The sequence below is a fragment of the Aedes aegypti genome, chromosome 2, assembly GCF_002204515.2.
Source record: "Aedes aegypti strain LVP_AGWG chromosome 2, AaegL5.0 Primary Assembly, whole genome shotgun sequence".
NCBI lineage: Eukaryota > Metazoa > Arthropoda > Insecta > Diptera > Culicidae > Aedes > Aedes aegypti.
Window position 1 is genome coordinate 57,265,915 of NC_035108.1, and position 15,472 is coordinate 57,281,386.

Consider the following 15,472-nt stretch of genomic DNA (forward strand, 5'->3'; position numbering starts at 1 on the left):
TCCGTAAGGATAGCTGAATATTGAAGATAGATCAATTAATTTCTCTGGATGGAGCCACTGCTGTTTTTTTTACTTTTCAATGGTGGTACTTTTCAATAACCATGGTGTTTTAATGACGGTGTTCACACTCATGCTGTTAAAAATAAAGAAAATATATGGTTTCCGCAACATGCCTCCCATCTTCCCTCTTACAAAATATACACATTACTGCCCGAAACATGTTCGAATCGGATTTAGCCACCACTTCAGTACACACACAATTAGCTTTATGGCACTTTTTCATGACTATGTAGACCAAGCAGATTAATTTTGCAACTTCTCAGATCATCCCTCCGACTTTTTTCTATAACTTTATTAGATACACATTTTAGCCATCTTTTTCAAAGACTTTTAAAGGTTTCGCCTTTCAAATTTCACCCTGTCCAACACTTTTCCAATATGGCCTCCTTTTGCTGAGAATAAACAAATCAACGAAGAGCGGTGTAGAGTATAAATTAGCTCTATGTCTTAGGTGCAACTTGATTATTGTTTCAATTGATCTGCCTACAAGCGCAAATAGTTCAGCGAATCTAAAAGAAAGTAAAATCAATTGAATAAGCTAAGAATAAAGCTCGGTAAATGGCTGGACATGGCGTACCATCGGTACCTCGCGTACCTGCAGGAATAAAATAGACCCTTTGGTCCTTAGCCTCTTGCCCAGCAACCTCCTCGTGGTACTGGCAGGGGTACGAGTAACCTCAGGGAAGATCGGGTAACCAACCCCGTTGGGAATTTTGGTCGTATGCTGACAGGGAAGGGGGGTTTGCTTTAGCATTTGCTTATGCAAACCTCCATGTTAGGAGCGGCTCACAACAACGTCTCTTCCCCCGGTTGATCATCGTCCGAGTGCCAGACTCTAAGCTAAACTGCACACTATAGCTCTTCGAACATTTAGGGGGAATGGTCCTCCGGAAATCAACGAGTGAATACGGACCGGAACAATCGGCAAAGACCACAGCGACGGAAACGGACTAGCGATTGGAAACTCGGTCGTCGAATTGCAAATCTCTCAACTTCATCGGAAGCACACGCAAACTCTCCGTTGAACTGAAGATCCGCGGTTTCGTCATCGTAGCGCTGCACCGACTGACGAACGAGAACGGTAAACGACTGATAGATTTTACCGCGTCCAAGAACATGGCCGTTAGCAGCAACTACCGTTTTGATTCATATTACGGACATTTAAGGCCTCAGTGAAGTATAACCCAGCTTGGACCATACAAAATAAATCATTCTGTATGATTTTTTAGCGTTATCGAGCGTCGGAAGCCCTTAACTTTCGGATGGTGGGTAAAGAATACGCGTCCGCCACTTGAATAATTTTAAATAAATCAAAACGTGTGGCCTTTTCATGATTCTTATTCCGGACGCTCCCTCACTTTTGCCTCATATTCCGGACGCTTTGATTCGAATTACGGACAGCTCATGATAATCATTAATGGAACAGTCAAATCATCAATTGAAATCGTTCAACCACTTAAGAGACGTCTAAGGTAGTTGGGCATTATAAATTTGCAATGATATTTATGGAAAAAACCTAATAAAACGAGCCTCGAAAATGAGAACTTTTGGATGGCGAAAATTGAAACATTTCGTGTGAAATGTTTCCCATACAAACGAGAGTGTCCGGAATTTGAGGCTGTCCGTAATATGAATCAAAACGGTACTTCCTGCACAGCCTCCCGTATCGATACACCTGGAGATCACCACAGCAGACAGAATCGCAAATCGACCACGTTTTGATCGATGGACGGCACTGCCCATAACTGCATATTTGTCACATTCGACATTTTTGACAATTTCAAGTTAATACAGTGAAGAGTCATCAAATGATAAATACTTTTGACCAACTTACTGAAATCTGTGAGATTGATCTAGAAAGTTCGAAAAAAATACCAACTTGTTTTGTCACATTGTAAATTGTAACCGCATAACAGTCACATTAAGATTATAAATGAGCCTAGTAATGTTATAGCAATGAAATTTCTATCATAATTATTTTCTGACTATTCTCCTAGTATGCGATATGAGTTGTACAAAATATATACCCAGACAACCAAAATGTACGTACAAGGAAATCATCTGGAGGCTTTGTATGTACAAATTTCACTTATAAGATGTTGCGAAAAGGCCTTCTACGTACAAAAGTGGAGGCAATATACGTGCATATATTATGTGATGAATAATAACGTACAATGCAAGTGTATACAATTTTTACCGTTAGTTCGGTGTGATCTTATGCGACTTAACTTATGATAACAAATGTTGATTTGACAGCCGCTACGGATTGATTCGACTTACTTTGTACGAGTGTACGGGACGAAACATTTCATTTATTTCTCATATCTAGGTGTTCTGTGTTAGACAACACTATCATCTTAATTTATTAAAACAAATTTAAGATTGTATTAACATTTTGTTGACAACATATTTCAATTCATTTGCCGTAGCAGTTCCGATTTTTTACAGGTGAGTTGATTTCACATGCTTATAAGAGAAAAAAAACGCTTTGAATATACTTAACCTAACTTTACCTAAACATATAACACATTAGTCGTGGCAATAGAAGATTGTAACGATTTTTGCCTTAAATTATTATTTATTTTATTTGACATTTGTTCCAATGTTTCAACATTGGATATTCTATGTAACTCTTTGGTACTATACCAGGGAGGAAGCTTCAGAATCATTCTCAAAATTTTATTTTGAATTCTCTGCAGAGCATTCTTTCTGGTATTACAACAGCTAGTCCATATTGGTACATCATACAACATGGCTGGCCTGAAAATTTGTTTGAATATCAAAAGCTTGTTCTTAAGACAATGTTTTGATTTTCTATTGAAAAGGGGATAGAGACATTTTACATATTTATTACATTTGGCTTGAATGCTCTCAATGTGATTTTTCAAAGTTAAATTCTTTTCTAGCATGAGCCCTAGATACTTAACTTCATCTGACCAATTTATTGGAACCCCTCCCATCGTGACAACATGTCTACTTGAAGGTTTCAAATAAAGAGCTTTTGGTTTATGTGGGAAAATTATTAGTTGAGTTTTGGAAGCATTAGGAGAAATCTTCCAATTTTGCAATTGACCGATGCATGAGTTCACTATCTGACGTTTGAGCGGTGCCGTGTTATTTACGTGACCATTGCAACAAGTGAATTCGGCACCGCTCGAACGTCAAATTCGTGAACCCGTGCACAGGTCCATCGACTACAGATGACACGCAGACTTCGTCCTTTGGCGGAGAGGCTTGTGTCATCCGCAAACAAAGATTTTTGACATCCCTGAGGTATCTCAGGTAAAACAGATGTGAAAATATTGTATGATATTGGTCCCAAAATGCTGCCTTGAGGAACACCTGCTCTTACAGAAAGTCTTTCAGACCTGGAGTTCTAATAACTAACCTGAAGTGTAAGATTTGACAGATAACTTTGGATTATTATAACAATCTATGTTGGAAAATTAAAGTTTTTTAATTTTACTATCATGCCTCCATGCCAAACACTGTCGAATGATTGTACTCCGTTTGGCATAAAGTCGTTTGGCATAAGGTCGCATAAAGCTGTTTGGCATAAAGTCGTTTGGCATAATGGTCGTTTGGCATAATGGCCGTTTGGCATAATTTTCATTTGGCATAATGGCCGTTTGGCATAATGGTTGACTTAGGATTAATATCGGCATTTTGAAGCTTTTACCGAGATCAACACCACCGAGCCCAGATAAAAAAAAAAATGGTAGGTTCTCATCAAGCGTGGTGTTCGCTCAGAGATTTTCCAAAATTTTTGTGACATAAGAGAGCATTACTTAATAAAGCATGGGTCTGGTGGAAGATCTTTTCGGAATAATAATTTTCTGTACATCCCAGAACATAGAGTATTATTATTATTATTATGTTTTATTTATGACACTTTACCATTTGTCATGGCATTCGTGTCTGATAGAACATAGAGTATCTTTGAGCTTGTTGAGATATACATATTCGAAAATAGTAAATTGGCAAAGAATGTTCGCAGTTTTTAATAAAGGGAACGCTCATAGAATATTTCGCGGTAGATCAAGCTCTGCCTCAGTTCGAACGTAACACTTGATGAAAATTACGTGATAAAAGAAGGGAAAATTTATTTGCAAAATATTAAAAGCTCTAATCCAAAGATCTGTTACTGCAGCATAATGCAAAAATAGCCTTTATAAGAGAGCAGCTTATTTTTCGTTTAAAATGTTTAAGGCTCTAACGCAAAAAAAAAAATCTTCTCACAGTGTAACTCAAATAAACAACACATTTTTAAAAGAAAATATTTGTAGCAAAACTTTTCAACGATTCAATAAAAATTTTAATTTTGGAATTGTACATCAAAAACACGTAAGAAGCGAAAATTTGTGATTGAGACAATATTTTTTCCAGCATATCTCGAAAGGCCTGTGTTTGCAAAAATGAATGTGATGAATGGCAGATTCTAATGTAATTGTCATTATAACAGCATGTCTTGCGAGAATTGATAAAACAGCAAAATATAAAAATGGTTAACATTTAGCCTTACTTAATAATAAAATTTAAAATAGTTTAAATATAAAGATAAGCCTATTTTAGAAGAAGGCAAAATTCATGATTAACCCCAATAGAAGATTGGACGCCAAAAATTATTGCGGTATGATAAATCGAAAAGACATCAACGCGTTCAGAGTTATCGAAGTGATTGTGCTACTTTTCCCCGAATGTCGTTCTCCGAGTGCCGGTTCCCCGAATGCCAGTTCATCGAATGACCCTTTTCCTCGAATGCCATTTCCTCAAATGACCAATTTCCCCGAATAATTTAAATAGGTGCTATAACAGTCTTCAGTGGCTCGATAGTGAACGAGAAAGAACGATAAGCAATCAAAAGAAGGAAATATTCTGCCATTCTCGGCTATACACATGTTAGAAAAAATGATGAGGACTCGAAAGAACCGCCAACTAAATAAAGAAGGGTGCATATTGGATGGCCAGTTCGTTCACCACTATGAAATGTATAAAGTTACGACAATTATGAGTGCTAAAAATTTGAGCAGATCAATGTTATCGAATGCCGCTCATATGTCAAATGGAAACAATAAAATATTTAAAAATATAGCTCCAAAGAACAACCTAATTCAACAGTTTTCATACCTATAATTATGGTTACATTATGGTGCGGAAGAAATAACCATAGAACGTTCGAAAGAAGAGTAAATTTGTGCTAAATATATCAAAATCTCAGATAGCCGGGGCTCAGATAGCCGTAGCGGTAAACGCGCAGCTATTCAGCAAGACCAAGCTGAGGGTCGTGGGTTCGAATCCCACCGGTCGAGGATCATTTCGGGTTGGAAATTTTCTCGACTTCCCAGGGCATAGAGTATCTTCGTACCTGCCACACGATATACGCATGCAAAAATGGTCATTGGCACAGTAAGCTCTCAGTTAATAACTGTGGAAGTGCTCATAAGAACACTAAGCTGAGAAGCAGGCTCTGTCCCAGTGAGGACGTAATGCCAGAAAGAAGAAGAAGAATATCAAAATCTTCAGCGCAAAATTTATTTCCAATTGAATAAATATTTGAAAGAAGGGTAATTTCTGGATAAATAACAAATTACTATTGGAAATTACTATCCTAATATGCTTTAGTTTATTCAAGAGCATATGATTGTTGAATAAAGTGTCAATTGACTTCAAAACAAGCCTGATGTCATCAGAAAGATTCAATAGAAACGAAAAAACGAATGTCATCTTAAGAAAAACGAATGTCATCATGCTTGCTTTCAGACCCATTATGCCAAACGACTATTATGCCAAACGACCATTATGCCAAATGACCATTATGCCAAACGACTTTATGCGAAATGACCATTATGCTAAACGACCTTATGCCAAACGGCTTTATGTCAAATGACCTACCACCCTGTCGAATGTTTTATCTATGTCTAGGAGAGCAAGACCAGTAGAATAGCCTTCAGATTTGTTGGAACGGATGAAATTTGTTACACGTAAAAGTTGATGAGTGGTCGAATGTCCATGGCGGAATCCGAACTGTTCATTGGCAAAAATTGAATTTTCGTTGATGATGGTTCACATGCTGTTCAAAATGACCTTCTCAAAAAGTTTACTGATGGAGGAAAGCAAACTGATTGGACGATAGCTAGAAGCTTCTGCAGGATTTTTGTCTGGTTTTAATATTGGAACAACCTTAGCATTTTTCCATTTGTCAGGAAAATATGATAATTGAAAACATTTGTTGAATATATCAACTAAGAATGATAAGCTACTTTCTGGAAGTTGCTTGATGAGGTTATATTTCTCACTTCTTCCAAATCATCCTCACAGGAAATTTCGAAAACGTTCTCTTGATTGAGAATATTTTCTGAGTAACTTGATTTGGAATTGGAATTGGACTAGGTCTAAATTAAAATTGTGCGCACTTTCAAACTGCATAGCAAGTTTTTGAGCTTTTTCACAATTGGTTGGCAATAATTTGTTTTCCCCTTTCAAGGCCTTTAAGTTTTTTTCAGTCAATTTCCAAAAGGGCTTAGAGCCAGAGTCCAATTGAGAAATTTTATTTTCAAAATTTTTGTTTCTGAATTGAGAAAACCGTTTTTTAATTTGATTTTGCAGATCCTGCCATATAATTTTCATAGCTGGATCGCGAGTGCATTGAAATTGCCTTCTCCTCACGTTTTTAAGGCGGATCAAGAGCTCATGATCATTGTCTATAATCACGGATTCGAATTTTACTTCACATTTTTTTTTGCAATGTCCCTGGCTTCAACGTTGGATTTTTTTTTTAAAGTTTCAAGAGCATTGTCAATAATAAGTTTTGTTTGCAAATTATGTTAACGACAAGATTACTATCGATGTTTTTAAATGAATTCTTGTGAATTCCATGTGAAGAAATGTCTGGTGAAAATGTATGAATTATTTAAAAGTATTATAATACGAATGCAAATTCTTTGCTGTCCAACTAATGTCTCTGAAAATAACTCCCTCATCCCGATACAGTATGGTTCTGAAGACAAACAAGAAACATGCATGTGATTCAGTTTGATCACGTCTATGTCTACGCATATTTTTCCCGCAACCCAACTGCACACGGATTATTGAAAATGCGTTTTCTTTCAGCTGTCCACGGCGCCTAACGAAAGAGGTGTGAAAGAACTCATCTCTTTACGCAACTTGCACATTCGGTTATCGACCGCCATCCGGGCCGTCCCAACAATAGAGATAGGTATAGGTAGGTAATGATGCATCGAACCAGCAGCCAGCCAACGATCTCCGAAGCCAATCTCCAACGACCAACGTCATGCGCTTGCACGGTGCTCCCAAGTTCGAGACGGCGAGCTCAATTTCAGGTGTATCTGAATATCTTTTTGAGTCGAAAAAAAATCCAACTAGTATGATTAAAATACGACAAGGTACACCGAGGCAAGTTGAAACATTAAATTTTCGTGATGTTATCTGACTTAATAGAAATAATGTAGTTATGGAGCATTTCTTTAACAATTAATACAAAATGAAGCGCCTTTATGTACAAAAATTTTAACCATTTTTTGAAAACGTTGCATTTTTATTCGCCTTACTTATTCAATTTGCTCGAAATACACTTTATAAATTTATTGATTGGAAGGCAAATGAAGAATTTCCATTATGAGCACCTATTTTTTTTAAAACGCAACATTTTTTTCAAAAAAGTGTTCCACGACCCAAAAAGACTGAAAGTTCCTGATAACATTAATTTGAAGTCACTGTAAGCCTTAAGTGCTCGGGATAGGAGTCAAAACGGTATTCGAATCAAATTATTATCGATCAATTGGCCCAAATGATCAAAATAAACCTATTTCAATTTACTTTGAACCAAGTCCTTGAGGTGTGTTTCTTCTGCTATGGGTAAATAAAAAAAAGTTCAATTTTTAGAGTTCTTAGACTTAAGGGAGTTCGAGCCAACAAAGTTAGCTGATGAGTATATATTAAATTGGGGAATTTTTCGATATTAACGGTCTTGGCCCTTGGGAACACTATGACTTGGCTACTGCCTTCGACCAGAGGTACCCTGGGTATGGAATCGACGCAGCATTGCAACCGTGCCTATGGCTACTCAGCAGTCAATCATAACTCAACCGCCGTGCGGATCAGTTGTTGCGCGTGTTCGCGGGTGCTTTTCGAGTTTTCCACCGGTAGATTTCCGAAGTCATTCGTTGCGGTGGTTATTTTGTGCACGACTTCTACAGTTAGCTGCGAAGAAAGCTAAGTGCAGTGCCGAAACCTTTTGGTGACCTTGCAGAAAGCAAAGTTTTTTGAAGTCTCGCCGTGACAAGGGTCAACTTTAATTACCGATTCCATTTCACAAAAAAGGGTAAAAACGCAATTCGCTTCGGAGAAATCTACGCGCGCGGATTTGTGTCACAGCCATAGTAAGAGGCTAGCGAGAGAGAGAGAGAGTGTGTGTGCTCAAGAAGGCAATAGTACCAGAAGAAAAAAAAACCGCGTTCAAACGGCAGGAGGCAAAAAAGCAGCTCATTGCTCAAGAAAAGAGAAAAGAGTTTGCGGTCATCATCATCAGCAGCAGCACCGCGCCGTCGTCCTCATCGTCGTGGTCGTCGCCACTACCTGGACAGAAAGCGAAAGAAACCGTTGCGCCGTGTGTGAAAGTCCGCGAGGCGTGAGTTCGACCGTCAGCCAAGTGCACACTGGTCCAGAAGGGTAACACAGCGGAACAGAAATAACGTTTTTGCGTGGCTCAAGAATTAAATTATGTGGTCTCTTGTGAATTTGGGATTGCTGAATCAGATGTAGGCCTGAGAAATGTTCCAGCACGTCACAATGTCGCTCACAATGTGAGCTATGAAACACTAAATGTTTACATGAAATTTAAACTATGATTTATCAAAGTTCATAGTGACCTAATGCACCAAGCATGCAGAATAGGACGTAAACATTAATGTCCGATATATTTTGGTTTAAAATGCATGATTGAATTTCGATTAGATCGATTTTTTAAACATGCCTGCAGTTTGCGTAAAACTCTTCGTTTAGTATTATAGTTTAGTATTATGAATTTAGTTGAAATGTAATCTTCAACATATGAAATTTGAATTCTGTGGTGAATTAAGCAAACAAAATGCCATACAAGCTGGTAAACTGGCATGCAATTTGGCTAAAATCGTTAAACAATGCATTTCAGCAGCATAGGGTAGGTGTACCAGTTATGGACATAATGGTTCCCTATTTCGCCATACGTAAAAATTTTTTTTCAATCATTCTGTGTGTTTAAGTAGTATAATATCAAATATATCTTGATGTTTACACATTCAAATATATTAACGGTATTCACTTAAGAGGAAAATAACCATCATCGTTTTAAAAATTTTCAAAACCAGTTTTTCTGCTCAAAATTCAAGCAATGTTTAAAAAAATCTATCATTGCATTACACTTGCTATATGGATTGCAATGATAGATTTTTATGAGGATCTCTTTTAATTTGTACGAAAAAACTGGTTTTTCATTTTTGATGATTGCTGATGATTGAATGATGGATTCTTGAGCCTTAAGAGCGTAAATCACTGCGTAAGTCATGCTAAATTGGTTACATGAAATGTTTCATGAAACTGCGTAAATAATCAATGAAACCTTTCAGTAAGTTGGAAATCAATCGTAGAATGCTTTGGTAATGTCGGTGTGTCACTGTGGGAATACCGAACAAATACAAATGTTATGTTACGGAAAAGGCTAAAAACCCCTTCTACTGCAGAAAATTGTAAAGTTAAGATAAAATAGAGGGCTGGACAAATTAATGTGTACACTTGCAAATAAAATCACTTGTTGGCCATTTTACATGTCTAGTAAAGGTAGTTGAACCGGGTACACGGAGTACATGGCTCCTTGTAGCATGTGAGATAGAAATTGCACCTATTTGGCTTTGTCATGTAGCTCCCATTTTGGGGCTTGAGACAAAATTGTTCCGCAGTGTAATTTAAGGCAAAGTAGCCCGTCATTCGTTTTGACAACAATGATGACTTTTCAGCTTGCATTTCAAAGTGATAATAGAGCGGCTCCATTTGAATTCGAATGTCGGTTTTCTTTTGTATTTTTTGATTTGGCTGAAATTTGGCTGAAATTTGGCATATGCTTTCTTTACACCCAAAAATGTCTATTTGCATCATCGGTTCGCCATTTTTACCCTAGCGTTACTTTTGAGAAGGGCCTAAGAAAAAAAGCCTTAACAATTTTCAAAAAACTAAAACTCAGAAACTGTTTGTCTGATCGGTTTGGTGTCTTCGGCAAAGTTTTAGGTTATTGTTGGAACTTGGAACACCAAACTGATCGAACAAACCGTTTCTAAGTTATATTATAATGACCAAAAATTGAAAATTATATCATAATTTTGTATTAAAATCGCTGTATCTTTAAAACGGTAAAAGTTAGCCTGATTTTTCCGTATACCTTTTTTGTTGTAAATTTTGCGTACCTTCATAAAACCGAGTTTAAAAATATTTAAAAAGTTTATTATGACCATTTTCAAAAATTCACCTATTTTCAAAAAATCATAACTTTTTTGTCCATGATTTCTCCATCTTGACCCACTGTGCAAAAGACTTCATTTTTTGTCTACTTTAACAAATAAAAAAATAAAAAAATCAAAAATATGATTTTTGAGTAAATTGATTTTTAAGCTTTATTTTTGATATATAAAAAATTACAACATTTTTTTTACAGTGTATATTTTTTTTCCAGATAGTTCCAACAATAACCTAAAACTTTGCGGAAGGCACCAAACTGATCGGGCAAACCGTTTCTAAGTTATAATTTTTTGAAAATTATCAAGGATTTTTTTCTTAGGCCCTTCTCAAAAGTAAGGCTAGAGTCAAAATGGCGAGCCGATGATGCAAAAAGGCATTTTTGGGCATAAAGAAAGCATGTGCAAAATTTCATCCAAATCAAAAAATATAAAAATGAAATTTGGGAAAAAAGTCGTCATTTTCTGTGGAACCGCTCAATACTCAGCCTTGATAGTTTTTATTCACTTGAAAAAGTATCACTGTACGCGCTAACATGCATAAAAAAAATGTCTTCACCGTATTCTATTCTCCGACAGAAACACAGTGAACATTTTCATCGAATATTTTTTAGTTTTGAACAGAAGAACTGCTTCTGTTCAAAACAACTTAATAAGCTTCAAAAGCGGGAGAAAACATTTGGAATCGGTTGAGTATTTATTGAGTTATGGTCAATCAAAGATGACTCTTTCTTGGTAAAAAGAGCAAAAGTTTGGAGAAAATTACTTCTGATGAACACTAGTTTTGATTTTAGACAAATTTGATGTCCTACAGGCTTTTCATAAATTTTTGTTTGAAAAGCATGATGTCAAGATTTGAGATTTTTTTTGTTATGTGATTTAAATCCCGATGGGCGCACTGAAAACTTTCGAGAAAAAAGCTGCACCATGTCAAATCCGCCTTGCTGAAAAAAATAAATACGAACAGTAGAAAATCTACATAACAGAAATGCAAATGTTGTACCTAATTATATTTTTGTCGACTGTTTCAAACAACCTTACTGAACTGAGGAAAATTGAATGAATGAAAATAAAATGTTCATCGATTACCGACCTCCGACAAGGCATGTTCAAATAGCTGCCATTTCGTCAATTTCTATTCGATTTTTTTTGAAACCACCCTCAGTTTACTTTAAAAATGTTTCAGTTATTTGTCATAAATGGACAATGCTGAATTCAGAACAATGCCAGATATATTCCGGTTGTGCTGGGGTCACAACACAATTAGATTGAATCACAGAATTCTGTGAAATTTCACCTAAATCTCAACAGCAGAATTTTCGGTGAACCGTTCGGTGATTTTTATTTCACAGATCGATCTGTGAACCTTGAAAAACATCATCTGTCAAAACCACCGAAGAGTGCGGTGATTTTTCATAAACTTTCCGTGGATTTATTGTGTTTCTGTGCAATTTCTCAAACTTACTGTAATTGTTTGATTTTATCACTGGTATTTCACCGACAATACAATATATATATTTACAGTTGTCCTGCGAAAATGTAAAGTAATTTCTCTCGGATTTTCTGTGATGTTTCTTTATTTCCATCACCTTATTGTAGCGCCATTCTCGCCCAACCAAAATTTTAACTCCACATTATTTTCAAACACATATTATTCATAGTAACGTAATTACCAATCAGTGTCTAATCCTATTTAGGAAGTCCAAAAATCAACTAGTTTTACTTTATTTCACTCTTTTCACTGAACAAACATCAACTCTAGCTAAATCAATGTATAGTTGTCAACATGGCCGACGATTGATTTTACAGATTTTCGGTAAAAGTCGCTATATCCGGTGAAAAGTTTGATCTTCACCGAACTGTATGTAAAGATTTCACAGATGTTTGTAAAACATTTCTCTTTACCGAATGTTCTGTGAATTTTTGACAGTTGCGTTGGATGACTTCATATTTCACAGAAAAATCTGTAAAGCCATATTTCGCAGTTTGCATTCTGTGATTTATTTTACAGAATTCTGCGTTCCATTTTAAGTGTGAAGGGTGCCAAATTCGGGAAATGTGATTATTTTTTTATTTATTTCAGTTAAAACATTACAACACTGAAATTTTTATGTAAAACGTGAGATAATGATCGATTGCCATTATTTCAACATAATTTCCATAAGTGGACCGTTCCGGAACATCGTAGCCGGTTCCACCAGGGCCAGTATGGGGACATTTCCGTTTCATGTCCAAAACATACCGTCCCAATAAAAAAAAACCTCGGTACAAACAGATGTAGCCACTCCAGATCTTCTGGCACAGGTCCCACATACCGTACGAAGTATCAATCTCCTTGAATTCGGAAGAAAATGTCAATAAAGGAAGAATATCAACAGATTTGGCCACTCCAGAGCACCTGACACAGGTTCCGCCAGGGCTTCTTTGAGAAAATTACCGTTTTTTGTCGGAAACATCCCGTGTAACGTCTCAATCTTCTTGAATTTGAGAGAATTTGTCAATAAAATAAGAAAAAACTCGATAAAAAAAGATGTGGCCATTCTAGATTCCCAGGCACAGGGTCCACGAGGGCTACTTGGGAAACATTTCCGTTTTATGTACAAAAAAAACCGTGCGGCATCTTAATCTTTAAGAAACTTACTTTACCGTGTATTTTTCATAAAATGAAAAATACACGGTAATAAAAGATTTGGCCACTCCAGAACTTCTGGCACAGGTTCCACGAGGGCTTCTTTGGGGACATTTCTGCTTTTTGTCCAAAATATACCGCGCGACGTCTCAATCTTTATGAATTGTAAAAAAACATGTCAATAAATGAAGAATCAAATTATTAACATCTGATGCGGCCACTCCATAGCTCCAAGCACAGGTTCCTCTTGGGGGATATTTCTCTTTATATCCAACACAAACCGTGTGACGTATCAATCTTCGTGAATTCAAAAGAACATGTCAATTAATGAAGAATGAACTAGGTATCTACTAATTAAGTCACTGCTAAGCACCTGGTACTGGTTCGGCCAAGGCCTCTTATGGGACATTTCAGTTTCATGTCCAAAACCTATTGTGCAACGTCTTAATCTTCATCTTCATTCGGCAGAACATGTCAATAAATGAGGAATAGACCCTGTGTTGCCACTCTTGAGCATCACGCACAGGTTCCAGGAAGGCGTATTTTATGACATTTCCGTTATTTGAAGGAAAAAATATGTCAATTAATGAATAATGAACTCGCTACCAACAAGTCTGGCCACTCCAGAGCACAATGAACAGGTTCCGCCGAAACCATTTTGAAACTTTTCCGTTATATGCACAAAACATGATGTGCCACGGGTAAAGCATAAAGAAAATTCCGGAAAGCATTCAAATAAATAAAAAGCATACAAACTGATGTAGCTTCTCTTCACTGATGTAGTCTTAGGAAGGATCTTTCTGAACAGAGTTTTCTACTAGTTTTGGCTAGAATGTTACCAAGAATCTGTTGTAACCTTCGAAGAAACTGTTGTAAACTTCAAAAAATGTTTCAATTTTATTAAAAAAAATAAAAAAAAATATCAGGGTTTTTAATCCACAAAACTCAAAAGGAATTTGCTATGACACTCCATATGAATACACTATGGAAACAGTCTTATTATTAATGATATCCCTTTGGCTTGCTGACCATTGGCATATTTACTGCCAATAATTGTTTCAACAGTATAAAAAGAGAATAACCTATTTTCCATTCAAGATGAAGTAAATTCGACCAAACGTCGATTTCGTCAACCGTACCACTTATGCATGAATGGAGAAATGCTTCGTGCAACAGAATACAAATTTTGCTTAGGATATGTTAAGGATTTCATCAGAAATTGAAAAATAATCAGTCAGTCAGTCAAATAGTCAGCAATTATCCAATTTAGAACCCATTCGAGATTTCATCTATTATCCGCAAGGGGGTTTCCTACAGATTACTGTTCGGTCTATTGATTGTGTCGCTTGCCTCTTCGAGGAGAGCGATGCAATAAGGATCAGACGTGTCCGGCTCGCGCAGTGCGAATAAAAAGTGGTGTAATCCGGTCATAAATGTTTGGTCCATCGATTGTATCGCTTTTACCAGCGCACACTGGGCCAGGAGCAGAATTTAGCCAGACAAAACCTCTAGCGCTTTAGGAGTGCATTTTTTCGAGTTAGCATAGCATAGCATAGCATAGCATAGACTGACTGTACATGTCAATGGTTGCTACTCCGTGATTGATCGGAACTGGTCAGAATTGCACTACGATCCAAATGAATAAGGGATGGGAGTTTCCGCTTACTCTCGAAGTGCAATTTTAGCAGATCTAATATTATTGATCAATAACGGCGCCGGCCAAGTCCTTACAGTCAGTTGGGATGGGGAAGGAATGTTAGGGTGTAATGATTGTTGCTTCTAGAGACCGAGAATACCTCTGCATCTCCACAATCACCACGGGAAGGGTGTTTATTAGTGAGGGAGGAAAAGATCTGGGAGTCACCTCTGGTCGGTGATGCGATCCATGGACAAGGGGGAAATATACGACTTGTATTTAAAGCTAGTTTTGTATTTTTGTCTCGAGAAGTTTTTGGAAAAAATACGTCAACATCTATAATGTCGAACAATTCAAAAGACGTTTTTATTAATAACGAAAACTGAAAATTACATGTATATATTTTAACTTATATGAAACAGGAATAATGCCGACACTTGTAGTGACGAACCATACATAGTTTGTTTGAAAATTACATATGAGTATTACTGTGCATTTTGTCTCGATATGGTAGAAGTTTTAGAAAATACGTCAACATTCACAATGTCGAACAATTCAAAAGATAATTTTTAATAATGTCAAAAAGAGAAAAATAGTTGTATAAGAAAAGAGCGTAATGCCGACACCTATAGTGACAAACCATAC

General features: G+C 36.7%; 2 protein-coding genes across 3 annotated transcripts in view; one reads left to right on the plus strand and one right to left on the minus strand.

Moving 5' to 3' along the window:
- Nucleotides 1-15,472, minus strand: part of LOC5570087 (myb-like protein Q) — a 476,649-nt gene that overhangs the window by 214,546 nt on the left and 246,631 nt on the right. The window lies entirely within an intron of this gene.
- The window catches only part of LOC5570084, a 44,223-nt gene continuing 36,890 nt past the window's right edge, over nt 8,140-15,472 (plus strand). Inside the window, exon 1 of the mRNA XM_001653021.2 lies at nt 8,140-8,707. The gene's annotated coding sequence lies outside the window, so the exon portion shown is untranslated. The remainder of the gene's footprint in view (nt 8,708-15,472) is intronic.